The following is a 15,115-nucleotide window of genomic DNA, read 5'->3' on the forward strand; positions in this document are numbered from 1 at the left end:
AGCCTGCGCCTCTCCTGCCCTCAGTGTCTTCGTTCAAATCAGCGCCGCCCGTGAGCCAATCAGAGCTCGCGGAGCTTTGATTGGCTCACGGATCGGCGCTGAATATTGAACTCACCCGCCGGAGACTGAGGGGAAGGAGAGGCGCAGGCTGCGCTCTCCTCCCCTCACACACGGGAGACAACACAACAGCAGCAGCGGTGAGCTGGGGAAGGGGGGGGGGAGTCAGCACTGTGGGGGGCAATGTATATCTGGCACTGTGGGGGGCAATGTATACCTGGCACTGTGGGGGGCAATGTATACCTGGCACTGTGGGGGGCAATGTATATCTGGCACTGTGGCGGGCAATGTATATCTGGCACTGTTGTGGGCAATGTATACCTGGCACTGTGGGGGGCATTCGTGTATCTGGCACTGTGGGGGGCACTGTGGGGGGCATTCGTGTATCTGGCACTGTGGGGCATTCGTGTATCTGGCACTGTTGGGCATTCGTGTATCTTGCACTGTGGGGCAACGTGTATCTGGCACTGTGGGTGTCATATGTGTATCTGCCCCTCCCCCATATGTGTATCACGCCCACATTTTCATTGACCACGCCCCATGGGTGTGGCATTTGGCCACACCCATTTTTGACGCGCGCCTTCGGCGCACGCACACAGTACCTGTAAGACATTTTTTCTACTTGCTCCACTGTACACTGCACATGTGTAGCCAGCCTGTACTAAGTTTACCATGGCCCTCTCATGCTTAGGGGCCTATGTATTAAGGGTTTAATAATGAAGAGACATCAGTTTTCGCATGATTAAGGTATAGCTGCTATTTAAGAAATGCCTATGAGGGAGATCTCTTGTGATAGGCAAAGTAACGCAGAGATACTGCCGTCCCCATTGGGCCAAGTTACCAAGCCCCAAAAAGTTTTGTTTTTTTTAAGCTGGGCCCCGTTGGCTAATACCATCTTCAGATGGCACTATCCTCTCTCTCCTCAGAGAGGGATCTTCTTATCTCTCCTCAGCAGTGTCCATGCTGTCCTGGCAAAAGTATTTCAATAAATAGCTCGTATTGCGATATGTAGCAATATGAAATACAAACTTTTGGAGCCCCCACCAATGATAAATAGGTCCTTTCAGGAACATTCTAGCAGACACTTTCATTTTCATTTGCAACTTACCCGTTTCACATCGCAAACCCTGGTCGGACCCGGGTATATTGCAGGCGGCACCGGCAATATATTCAGTTGGCTGGCCTGCCTCCCCCCTCCTTTGGTGTGCCATGAATGAGACAGCTGCACAAAGAGGAACAGAAGAGCCAGAGGAAGGACCCACGTGGACATCCTCGTGCTTATCACTATCAGGGCTGCACTCAGGGCCAGATTAAGGTCCACATTTATGAAAGGCCTATTGCATGCCGTGCAGTGGGCGTTATTACCGCGACAAAGATTTTCTCCCTGTGTGGGCAGGAAGGTGCGGGGTCACAGAGCAGGAGCCCAGTGACCAGATAACCAGAGAGATTTCACCGATTTACACTACCTTACTATGCTGCCTACTTACACTACATTCCAGCACTATATAATTACGCTACCTTCACACATTACATTCCCGCACTATGGGGGTCATTCCGAGTTGATCGCTCGCTAGCTAGTTTTAGCAGCCGTGCAAACGCTATGCCGCCGCCCACTGGGAAGTGTATTTTAGCTTAGCAGAAGTACGAATGCTTGTGCAGCCGAGCTCTGCAAAAACAGTTTGTGCAGTTTCAGAGTAGGTCTGAACCTGCTCAGCGCTTGCGATCACTTCAGCCTATTCGTGTCCGGATTTGACGTCATACACCCGCCTAGCGAACGCCCAGCCACGCCTGCGTTTTTTTCAGACACACCTGCGTTTTTGCAAACACTCCCTGAAAACGGTTAGTTGACACCCAGTAACACCCCCTTCCTGTCAATCTTCTTGCGGCCGTCAGTGCGAAGAAAAACGTCGCTAGAACCTGAGCACAACCACAAAGGGCTTTGTACCCGTACGTCGCATGTGCGCATTGTGGGGCATACACATGCTCGGAAATGCCGTTTTTTCACCTGATCGCTGCACTGCGAAAATCGGCAGCGAGCGATCAACTCGGAATGACCCCCTATACCTCACCAAATTACCTCTCAACACTACATTACTGCTACCTACTCACACCTCATTACTGTACTATACGGTATAACTGAACTACAACTCCTCACTATATCACTATGCTACCTCCCCACAAATATTTCTCTATGTCTTTGCCCTGGACTCTGCGAACAGAGCAGCTCCTGAGGCAGGGGGAGACGTTTTGAATGAGGCAATATAGACAGGAAAGGGGGAATGGAGAAGGGGGCCTAAGGATTGGGAGGTGTAGAAGAAAAAAGGGGGACAGTTGGGTATAGGAGCAGGAAGGGACTACTCTGTATGTTTGCCTAATCACTACAGTGCATCAGTCCATGGGTAGCTGGCTTAGACATGGCACAGGATCTCAAAACTGGGGTGTATGGGACATACCTCCCTCAATACAGACTACTTCCCTGATCTTCTCATCCTCTTCAGAGCTCCCCTGCATAACTAATGTCAGGCACTCCGATGTCTCCATGATGAAAATGCTGCTACACTTCACTCCATCAGGCACAGCTGCAGAAGTAACCTCTTTTCTTAACGGCTGGTGAGAGGCGCAGGTGGCAAGAGGGGCATAAACACAGTTGGTGAAGGGAGCAGAGCCACAGGTGGGCAGTGAGGCAGAGATATATTTGGAGAGGGAGATGGAGGCATAGACTGAGAGAAGGCAGAGACACAAGTGGAAAAAGGGCAGCATACAGGTGGGGAGGGAGGCAGAGATGCATTTGGACATGGAGGCAGAAGCACAGCTGTAAAGAAGTCAGAGACACAGGTGGAGAGATAGAGGTGAAGGCACAGGTAGACAGAAGGCAGACACATAGGTGGAGAGGATAGCAGAGATACAGATGGAGACGGGGGCAGAGACACAGGTGGAAAGGGAGGTAGAAGCTCAGGTGGTGAATGGGGAAGAGACACTGGTGGGGAGAGGGCAGAGAACTAGCTGGGGAGTGAGGTAGAGATACACATGGAGATGGAGACAGAGACACACGTGTGAAGGGGGCAATAACACAAGTAGGGAATGAGGCACAGACACAAGACGCAAGTTTCAAGAGGGGCGGACACATAGGTAGTGAAGGTGGCAGAGACACAAGTGAAGAGGGAAGCGGATGCACAGATGGGGAGAAAGCAGATATACAGGTGGAGAGGGGGCGAGCAAGTGAGGATGAAGGTGGAGGCACAGATGGTAAAATAAGCAGTGGTACACGGGCACAAAGAGGCAGGTACTAAAATGGTGAAGTGAGACATATTCTAAGGGGCAGCTGCAGTCGCATCTTATGCTTCTCTGAGTGGTACCCAGGAAGGGGATGCGGTCATGTGACTGCTGCTTGGGATCCCTGCGGTCACCATGCCGACGCCGGGATCCCGAACAATGAAAATGCCAGCATACAGAATACCGACCCAAAGGGACTATTCCCACTCTGGGTCTCCACGACACCCATAGAGTGAGAATAGAACCCGTGGCGAGCAAAGCAAGCCACCGAGCCAGCTGTGTGGCGAGTGCAACGAGCCCGCAAGGGGCTTCATTGCACTCGCCATCCCCCACCGGCATTCTGCTGCTGGGATCCCGTGGTCGGTATGCCGACCATCGGGATCCCCAGTACTGGTCTCCCAGCCCCAACCCCCAGAAAGCATCAGATGGGGGGAAAAGCAGCAGAAGACAGGGTGAGGAGCAGAAATGGGGTCAGGGGGTGCAGCATGAAAAGAGCTGCAACCCTTGTGTTAACAGCTGCATTGTGAATCTCCAGTCCTGGCACTGCTGTCCTGAACATTCTATTACTCATGCCACCCCCATGGCATTCCCACCATCGTCCCCATTGGCCACCAGCTTTACCTCCAGCCTTACTGCCGATCCAGCTGCTCAAACAGAAGCTTCTGAAGCTTCTAACAGCATGCAGGTGCAGCTTTAAACGGGTTTGGGAGGAGGGGCATTGGACGGACCAAGAGGTGGGGCTTTGGATGGTCCAAGAGGCAGAGCTTCGAACTATCTGGGAGACGGAGCTTTGGACAGTGCTGTGAGATGAAGCTTTGGACGTGCGAGAGGCGGAGCTTCAGACAGACCGGGAGGCGGTGCTTCAGACGGACCGGGAGGCTGTACTTCGGACAGGGCTGGGAGGCGGCGTTTCTAACAGGTGTGGGAGAGTTTGCTTTGATCGGGGTCCAGAGCTGTGCTGCAGAAGGGGCTTCTGTCGACCATCTTTGGAAAGGGATAATGGTGATATAATTTTGAATGGGCGGGAGGGGAGTGAGCTGGGCTCTGGTGGTGACAGGAAAAATGTTTTCCTGTCACCAATGGCTGCACTGCCTGAGATTTTCTTGGCCTATTTTCAATGGGGGGGCCTGGAGCTGCAGCTCCATCCGCCCCATTGTTAATCCGGCCCTGGCTGCACCCATGGCTGGACTGCTAGGTCCCGGCTCCTGTACAATGGATCTGGCAGATGCCGGGACCTGCGCATGTGCACAAGCAGCTGCATGAGTGTGCATGCGCAAACCCTCTGCTTCTGTGGAATGCATCAGCTGCAGCCCATAAAAGCCGGATTGGGTTGACAATTAGGCAGGGAGTGGCTTCCTAGTGGAAGCGAGCTCTCTGCTAATCGCAGTCCTGTCTGGCAGTCCCAGAGGGAGAAACATCTACCAATGGGATTGCCTGTCCTGTCAGGAGGCACTGGCTAGCACCAGACCCAGATTTACACGCAATATATGAGCCAAAGGGTACATCTGGGCATTATACACAGGTGAAGCAGTATAAACTCCTTGAAATTTGGTGAGTTTTGATCAGAGATGTACGGAAAAGGTAGGAGTGCCTCATCTGCCATAGACTTTTTACTCCAGATTTTTTACTATAAAAATGTTTAGAATAATACAAAGAAAATAGTTAAAAAATATTCTTTGCATTTTTCATATACTTTATACAGTCATAACTCTGGCACAAATGATAGTATGATAGAAAAGGCTCTGCCTCACCTGCCTCACCCCACCGCACATCTCACTTAGTCACAGTGAAGCCACTGAGCCAGTGCAGTCACACAGACTACATCTGGCTCAGCTGAGCTCACTGAAGTGGCAGATTCTCCTGAGGGGGATCCAGCCCTACCAGAGGCGTCACTCACTTCTTTTGTACCCGGTGCGGTGGGGACGTGGCTTCACGGGGTGACCTGAGGGAGGGGCATGGCTTCACGGGAGGGGGCAGGGCTAAGCACCCCGACCCGCATTTTCGTCACTCCTGGGGTCCGGAAGTTGCGGCCTGCCCCCGGAGACTGGCGTGTCTGCAGTGCCAGCTCCTACATGGTGACAGGAGCCGAGTGCTGCACATAATGTTACAGTGCAGCACCCGGCTCCTGTCACTGAGCAGGAGCCGGCACTTTGGTGTCACCCCTCGGCGGATGACACCCGGGTGTGGGCCGCACCCCCGCACCCACCATGTGACGCCACTGAGTCTTACAGCTAGGTAAAATCCAACACTGGCTCTGCCCATGCACTCTGTAATTGTTAGCCAAGCCTCTGTGGTTGCCACACCCCTAAACAGGGGCCCCTCCCACTGCATTTCCCTGGCGGACCTTTCATGCCCAAGTCCGACACTTCCCCTAGGTGGTGTCAGCAGAGAAACATAGCATGTCTTGAATGACTTAACGGAATGTTTACATAGAAACATAGAAAAATAGAATTTGACAGCAGATAAGAACCACTTGGCCCTTCTAGTCTGACCCCATTTAAAAAGTGCATGCACAATAAGTGACCTTGGTTTAAATAAGCCTTCCTACTAACAACTGTGTTTCCCACGTCCTGTCACTGTGAGTTCTCATGCAATCGTACATGGGCCCTCATTCCGAGTTGTTCGCTCGCTAGCTGCTTTTAGCAGCTTTGCACACGCTAAGCCGCCGCCCTCTGGGAGTGTATCTTAGCTTAGCAGAATTGCGAACGAAAGATTAGCAGAATTGCGAATAGAAATTTCTTAGCAGTTTCTGAGTAGCTCGAGACTTACTCTGCCACTGCGTTCAGTTCAGTCAGTTTCGTTCCTGGTTTGACGTCACAAACACACCCAGCGTTCGCCCAGACACTCCCCCGTTTCTTCAGACACTCCCGCGTTTTTCCCAGAAACGGCTGCGTTTTTTCGCACACACCCATAAAATGGCTAGTTTCCGCCCAGAAACACCCACTTCCTGTCAATCACACAAGCCGTGAGTAAAATACCTAACTTTTTATCAAATTTACTTGGCGCAGGCGCACTGCGAACGTTGCATGCGCAGTTTGCGACTAATCGCACCGATGCGAAGAAAAATAACGAGCGAACAACTCGGAATGAGGGCCATGATGCATTGCTGTTGCATTATGGTAGAGTATTTATAATTAAACAATGCTACTTACAGTAGAAGACGCCCATATTACCTCCTTCTTTTCAGCTGTAGGTAGATACTGGGAGCATCTAGCAGCAAAAACCTGGTGAGTAAGCAGTGATAAGTGGAAGGTGATACTGATAACGCACCAGCCAATCAGCTCCTAACTGTCATTTTTTCAACCCGTAATGATTGGCTGGTACGTTCTCACCTTTCACTTATCACTGCTTTATCACTTCTCTAGGCTTAATACATCTGCTCCAGTATCCCTTAATGATTAAAAGGTCAACCAACTTTTTTCTTTAGACAATTTCACAAAATTCATCAGAGCTTGAGAGTGAAAAAGGGTTTATTGAAGTGACAGTAACTGAACGGTCAGATTTACAAGATTTATCATAAAGTTGTTTTTAAATGTGGACGGCCCTTTTGGAAATTAGGTATTCAACTGACCCTTAAGGTTGGTGATTCCAGAAAGAATACATTTTCCCTAATAGCTTTTTTCTTTAACTTTGGTGCAAGGCAAATTAAAGTATATTGTGCAGTAACCTCATTGGCTTCCCACCGATATGAAAAAATAACAAAATAGAAATGTTATATGGAGAATGAAACTATAAAAAAGTCTCCGTCTCAGCAAAAGCCGCGACCGCGGAGCTGCAGCAACGAGAGAGAGCTGTGGATCTCTTTGCCTACAGAATGTCCCAGGGGAGCTGCTGGCTGCGCATGCTCAGCAACAGCAGCTCCCTCCGTCCTCACTCTGCCGTCCTTCTGCTCCCAGCCCCTGATGGATCATGTAAGTTTGAAGCCAGTGTTTATGTGTGTATTTGTATGTTTGTATGTACAGTATGTATGTATGTATGTATGTATGTATGTATGTATGTATGTGTGCTTGTGTATATGTGTGTGTTTGTGTATGTATATATGAATGTGGTATATATATATATATATATATACACATGTATTTGAGTACATATATATATATATTTTTTTTTTTATATATATATATTTAAATACACACGAGGTCCTTGGCACTCCGGGCTTACGCACACCTTGCTCCGGAGCCCTCCCTGCAGATCAGCATCTGTAAATATTTCCTTTGTATGGGCGGCACTCAGAGACTTTCACCAAGCAATTTAAGTGCAAAAAAAGACCCCACCGGGCCAATTTAATGGTAACGTTTCGGGGTATTATTCCCCTTCCTCAGACAATTAAACAAGCAAAAAACATTGATATTTATAGATAAAACAAACTTGTGACCCTCCAGTGCAAACCAGTGTGTATCCCACGCTCCCGGCCGCCGTCCCGCAGTGGCACTTCCGGTTGCAGGTCTCCCGTCGCGCCGGAAGTGACGTCACCCGTCCGGCTTCGGTTGTCATGGGAACACACTGTAATAAAAACAGTGTTTGGTGAAGAACATTCATAACGTAATGACATATTGTAAAGGCACCTAGGTACCTCTTATCTCAAGCATCAAGTGAGCATATTATTGTGCAAAATACAATATATAAACAAACACAACAATAAATACGTATTAAAAAATATATATAGCAGTGATATAATAAAATGTTTAAGAAAAACTTAACGAGTGATAAGTGTCAAAATCAATTAAAGCATACCAAATCTGGCAGAAAAATACTATCACCATACATGTGTAGATATATCCATAAATTATATATTGTATAATAGCAAAACTGACAAACTGAAGTTTTTCTTATATTGTAGGGTTAATCTTTGGTTAACTCATATTAACTGTGGCCACAAGCTTTGTTCATGCACCCCTATGCAAGCCCAATTATCTTAAACCTGAGTCAGCTGTTCTTTAGTAATTTATCAGCCAGTGTCAGGTGACTAGTGTACCTTTAAAAGCCATGGAGTATTTGGCAGATACACAGTAAACCAAGTGGGCATATTTGCAGTTATATTATGTGTGACACAGTTGCTAGGTTTTAATTTTGAGACTCTGTGATAGTGTAGGACCTGCATGAAGATGGGGTACCTTGGCGAGCGGTTTGCAGGCTTCCGTGCATTGGCCAATTCACTAACTAAACCCCCATCATTTATTTATTAATGTTGTGAAAATAAGTGAGCTTGCTTTGGGGAGTGCTGAACTTTCTGTTTGTATATTTTTAAGTAGGTGGCCATGGGCTACATGCACCCCACCCTATGAGTGGTGAGTGCAGACACTGCACCCTGCTTCTGGGGTGGTGAGTGCTGTGGTTTTACATTTGTTGGTATATATATATATATATATATATATAATGCAGCAAGAAAACTTGGCGGCACTCAGCAGGCTTCTTTCAATCCTTTAATATGGTCTTAGAGCCGACATGTTTCGGGGCTTGTACCCCGTCCTCAGGGCCAGAACAGAAATGAATCAAGTGCACATATCACATTTAAATACCCCCACCAAACAAGACACTAAGTAGCTAAGTGTACTCACCTGCTCCATGCCGTGCTCGCCCGCTCTGGTCCAGCGTCAGTGCCCGGTCCCGGCTTGATGACGTCCGTGGCGCGATTAGCTGTGTTTCCGTCCCCATGGTTACAGCCAGATACTGGCTGTCATCCATTGGCTCCATCGCACGTGAGTGTAGCTGGGGTATCACCATGGCAACCATGTTCCCATGGTGATACCCCAGCTACACTCACGTGCCGTCACGTCAATGGCTGTGTCAGAGGAGGCTCAACGGCATTGGACGCCGGGCGGAGAGAGGCGTGCGATGGAGCCAATGGATGACAGCCAGTATCTGGCTGTAACCATGGGGACGGAAACACAGCTAATCGCGCCACGGACGTCATCAAGCCGGGACCGGGCACTGACGCTGGACCAGAGCGGGCGAGCACGGCATGGAGCAGGTGAGTACACTTAGCTACTTAGTGTCTTGTTTGGTGGGGGTATTTAAATGTGATATGTGCACTTGATTCATTTCTGTTCTGGCCCTGAGGACGGGGTACAAGCCCCGAAACATGTCGGCTCTAAGACCATATTAAAGGATTGAAAGAAGCCTGCTGAGTGCCGCCAAGTTTTCTTGCTGCATTATCTTGTGACCTTTGGCCACCGGGAAGGCACCACAGCACTAAACCCTGGGGGATACTGGAGTGCCGGGCACTACTCTGTGATTTATATATATATATATATATATATTACACATACATGCACATATACATTCACACCCACGGAAACCCCCCTCGCCAAATCCTGCGTTTGCCACTGGGAGGAGCAGAGGAGAACAAATTCATCAAGGTGCAGGTTATATTGTTGAGGGGTAGAACTCGCTATGTCTAAGAAGAAATAAAATGCTGACAGATCAGTTCAAGTTAGAGGGGTGATTCCTGCAGCAGTAAAATTCTATGTTAAAGCAGAATCCACATATAGAATGTTTATACAGGAGTATTTGATGCGAGAATTGTTGGGCAGTACGGATGGTGTAATGGTTATCATTCTTGCCTCACAGCTCTGAGGTCATGGGTTCGATTCCCACCATGGCTCTAACTGTGTGGAGTTTGTATATTCCCCCCAAACTTGCGTGGGTTTCCTCTGGGTACTCCGGTTTCCTCTCACAATCCCCCAAAAATATACTGGTAGGTTAATTGGCTCCCTACAAAATTAACCCTAGCGTGAATGTGTGTGTGTGTGTGTGTGTGTGTGTGTGTGTACATGTGGTATGGAATATAGATTGTAAGCTCCACTGGGGCAGGGACTGATGTGAATGGCCAAGTATTCTCTGTAAAGCGCTGCTGAATATGTGTGCGCTATATAAATAACTGGTAATAAATAAATAAAATAAATAAATAAGTGTAGTCTTTGGCGATTACATTTCTTGCATGCCAGATGTCATGAAAATAAAATAATTTAAGCACATCCATCTTTGGCGTCAATTATTAAATTGAAATCTCCACCAAATGTATGTGTTGTGCAAATTACACAGACAGGAATGTGGCCTGACCTTAAGTGGGTGCACAAATGCAGTCCAGCATTATTTGGTAGATGTAGATGTGGGAATGGAGGGATTGCGGCAGCTGAGATATCTGCTGCGGTCTCTCCTACATACATTCAGGTGATACTAAATATGTGCAGCTAACCCCTGAAAATTTGCATTTATTTGATAAATGAGCCTCATAGTGGAGTACGTGCTGATGGACTCGCCCGTTCTGTATAGGTTCCACAGTGACGCTCACTGACATGGGGCTCTGACAATGCCTCCGGCTGGGACACAGCAGCTTCCTATGGAGGAACGTGGTTATACCTTCCCGAGTAGCACAAATGAGCACCCATTTGCTTATTTCAGGGATCTCCGCAGAAGTCACATGTAGGAGACCTTACACTGCTCCACACAGCTGCGGGTGATTATTGAATCAGCGCCAGTATAAGGGGCTTTTGTATATCTTTCTCTTAGTGAGAGATACACTGGAGAAATTTCCCAAAAGCAGCCCATCATCTTCTGTCTTTTACTTAGCACAGTCTTTGAAATGACAGACGCCATTGGCGTTTCTATAATGGGTGCAATGATTGCGGTGCACACGGGCCCCTGGGCGCAGGGGGGGCCCACACCGCACACACTGTACCCATTTTAATACTTATCATTCCAGAGTCCAGCGCCGGAGATAGCCACCAAAATGGCCACCGCACATGCGCAGTAGCCAAATTGGTCTCCGGATCATGGCGGGTGCCATGTTTCTGGAGGCCTGCGCAGGCGCAGTAGAATCAGGTACAATGTCGGAGTCTACAGCGCTGTACAGAGGAGGGGGCCCACCCGGAGGTGCACACAGGCCCCCTCCTCTGTAGAAACACCCCTGACAGACGCTGATGGATTTCTTTTGGCATCTTCTCCACTTTATCACTCGCCAAGACTTGATACATCTCCCCAGCGGGAGATGACTGAAGGATTCTCTGACCAAAGGCTCCTTGCCAGTAACCATAATGGCTACCCCTCTGCTCTCACACTCAAATGTAGCAAGAAGAGTTTGTGAACAATGCATGCTTCTGGCTGTGCTTCTTGTACGAAGGTTATGTGGAGCTTTTATCTTCTAAGAGCACTGAGTACCATCCTGCTTTTCTGTGGAGAATTACATTTTTTACAGAGAACCTTTTGACCATTCTTCATTTGCTCTTGTGCTAATGTATCCAGTTTTAAAGTGGATAAGAATAAAACATTATATATTATAAATACATTTTATATATGTTTCACAACATGAATTTATATAATGCCCTTACGGGATTTTGAAAACATGGAAAAAGAAAGATAGCAGTTGTATTTTAGGGACCTTTTTTACGTCATTCTGTGGAAATTGGCTACTGGTATTTTAAATCATGGGCTTATTGATTGATGAGTTTTATTGATTTGCTTAAAAGAGTAAAGAACTATAAAAGATTTATGAATTGATCTACTTCTAGATACAGTATCTCTGAAGAAGATGCAGCTGTGAAGAAACGCATCAGGTAATCAGCGTGTGTTTGGTTGATACATTCACAATAGTGAGTCGCATTATTAAAATATTGAAAAGGTTCTGTACAGTTGGCGTAGTGGCTAGTATTACTGCCTTACAGCCCTGAGGTTATGATTTCAATTCTTGACCAAGACACTGTGTGGAGTCTGTATATTGGGGGTAATTCCAAGTTGATCGCAGCAGGAAATTTTTTAGCAGTTGGGCAAAACCATGTGCACTGCAGGGGAGGCAGATATAACATGTGCAGAGAGAGTTAGATTTGGGTGGGGTGTGTTCAATCTGCAATCTAAATTGCAGTTTAAAATAAAGCAGCCAGTATTTACCCTGCACAGAAACAATATAACTCACCCAAATCTAACTCTCTCTGCACATGTTATATCTGCCTCCCCTGCAGTGCACATGGGGGGTAATTCCAAGTTGATCGCAGCAGGACATTTTTTAGCAGTTGGGCAAAACCATGTGCACTGCAGGGGAGGCAGATATAACATTTGCAGAGAGAGTTAGATTTGGGTGGGTTATTTTGTTTCTGTGCAGGGTAAATACTAGAGATGAGCGGGTTCGGTTTCTCGGAAACCGAACCCCCCCGAACTTCACCCTTTTTACACGGGTCCGAGGCAGGTTCGAACCTTCCCGCCTTGCTCGGCTAACCCGAGCGCGCCCGAACGTCATCATCCCGCTGTCGGATTCTCGCGAGATTCGGATTCTATATAAGCAGCCTCGCGTCGCCGCCATTTTCACTCGTGCATTGGAGATGATAGGGAGAGGACGTGGCTGGGGTCCTCTCCGTTTATTGTTGAAGTTGATTGTTTTATTTCTTAATTGTGGGGAGGACTGGGGAGCAGCTGTTAGGAGGAGTACAGTGCAGAGTTTTGCTGATAAGTGACCACCAGTTTTTATCCGTTCTCTGCCTGAAAAAAACGCTCCATACCATATCTGTGCTCAGTGTGCTGCATAATATATCTGTGCTGAGTGCTCACACTGCTTTATTGTGGAGACTGGGGAGCAGCTGTATTATATAGGAGGAGTACAGTGCAGAGTTTTGCTGACAGTGACCACCAGTATACGTTGTCTGCCTGAAAAACACTACTGGCTGCTTTATTTTTACACTGCAATTTAGATTGCAGATTGAACACACCACACCCAAATCTAACTCTCTCTGCACATGTTATATCTGCCTCCCCTGCAGTGCACATGGGCCCTCATTCCGAGTTGTTCGCTCGCAAGGCGAATGTAGCAGAGTTACACACGCTAAGCCGCCGCCTACTGGGAGTGAATCTTAGCTTCTTAAAATTGCGACCGACGTACGCGCAATATTGCGATTACAAACGAGTTAGCAGTTTCAGAGTAGCTCCAGACTTACTCTGCCTGTGCGATCATTTCAGTGCTTGTCGTTCCTGGTTGACGTCACAAACACACCCAGCGTTCGCCCAGGCACTCCCACCGTTTCCCCGGCCACTCCTGCGTTTTTTCCGGAAACGGTAGCGTTTTCAGCCACACGCCCCTGAAACGCCGTGTATCCGCCCAGTAACACCCATTTCCTGTCAATCACATTACGATCGCCGGAGCGAAGAAAAAGCCGTGAGTAAAAATACTTTCTTCATAGTAAAGTTACTTGGCGCAGTCGCAGTGCGAACATTGCGCATGCGTACTAAGCGGATTTTCACTGCGATGCGATGAAAAATACCGAGCGAACAACTCGGAATGAGGGCCATGGTTTTGCCCAACTGCTAAAAAATTTCCTGCTGCGATCAACTTCGAATTACCCCCATTATCCCTGTATTTGCATGGGATCACACTGGGTGCTCAGTTTTACTCACTCAGGCCAAAAATATACTGGTAGGGTAACTGTATTATGACAAAATATTTAGCCAAGTTTATATGTGTGTCCATGTGATAGGGAATATAGGGGGTCATTCCAAGTTGATCGTAGCTGTGCTAAATTTAGCACAGCTACGATCATGTTCCCTGACATGCGGGGGGACGCCTAGCACAGGGCTAGTCCGCCCCGCATGTCAGTCCGGCCCCCGCCCGCACAAATACAAACGCATCGCACAGTGGCGATGCCTTTGTATTTGAGGAGTAACTCCCGCCCAGCACGGCTCCTGCGGCTGGCCGGGAGTTAATTGTCGCTGCAACTGGCCGCAGCGGCTGCATGAGATGTCATGCAGACACCGCGGCCCGACCCCCCAACGGTCCGGCCACGCCTGCATTGGCCGGACCGCTCCCCCTAAACGGCGGCTTAACGCCGCCGTTCAGCCCCCTCCCGCCCATCGACCGCCTCTGTCTCAGAAGCGATCGTTAGGTAACGAAAGCTGCCATGCGTCGGCGCACTGCAGCACCGGCGCATGCGCAGTTCCGACCCGATCGCTGCGCTGCGACAAACTGCAGCGAGCGAGTCGGAATGACCCCCCATAGATTGCAAGCTCAACTGGGGCAGGGACAGATGTGGATGACTAAAATATTCTCTGTATAGTGCTACATAATATGTGCATACTGTTAATAATAATACATTTCAAATTTGCAGATCTGTGTACAGGATCACCCAAGTAAAAGTAATTGGAATGGACTTTCATTGTACAATCAGAACTTGATATAGTATTATGGCAGAACAAATTGCACGATTAGGTATTTTATTTGGATTGTTTCAGGAGATGAGTGTATGTGGCCATATAGAAGGCAGTGACCTGCCCAGTCATGTGATTATGTTAGTAAGGAGGACAGAGATGCATCTGCCATGATGTAGTGGAGAACAAAGTAGAGGAGCAGGCGAGCCACAGACTTAGAGTTAGATAATGGTAGAAGCAGGGTCCATCGACAGCACCGAGTAGTAGTATGAGCATCATACTGCATAAAGCCAATTGAATATGTTGTCATATGTACCCCTGCATGAAACAAACTCATATATATCCAACTGGTTATATCCATTTAGTGAATTTACTATCACTATCATACGTAGTAGAGCATTGTGTAAATAAGCCAATAAAAAATGTTCTATATTTACGGTGCAAACAAATTGCCTCCAATTGGTGCAGATGTCCTAATCATCTCATATATAAGTTCCCCTATAATCTATTTGACATAATTAAAACCAATAGTCACCAGCGGCGGCTGCAGCACAGACTAACTAGTGAAGGGGGAGGGGGCGCTAAGCACATATAAACATACAAGTGAACATGTGCCTGGGACCGAAAGGCGCTGTATATCACAACAGCAGTCATGGTG

This window comes from Pseudophryne corroboree, chromosome 5, assembly GCF_028390025.1.
Source record: "Pseudophryne corroboree isolate aPseCor3 chromosome 5, aPseCor3.hap2, whole genome shotgun sequence".
NCBI classification, from domain to species: Eukaryota; Metazoa; Chordata; class Amphibia; order Anura; family Myobatrachidae; genus Pseudophryne; species Pseudophryne corroboree.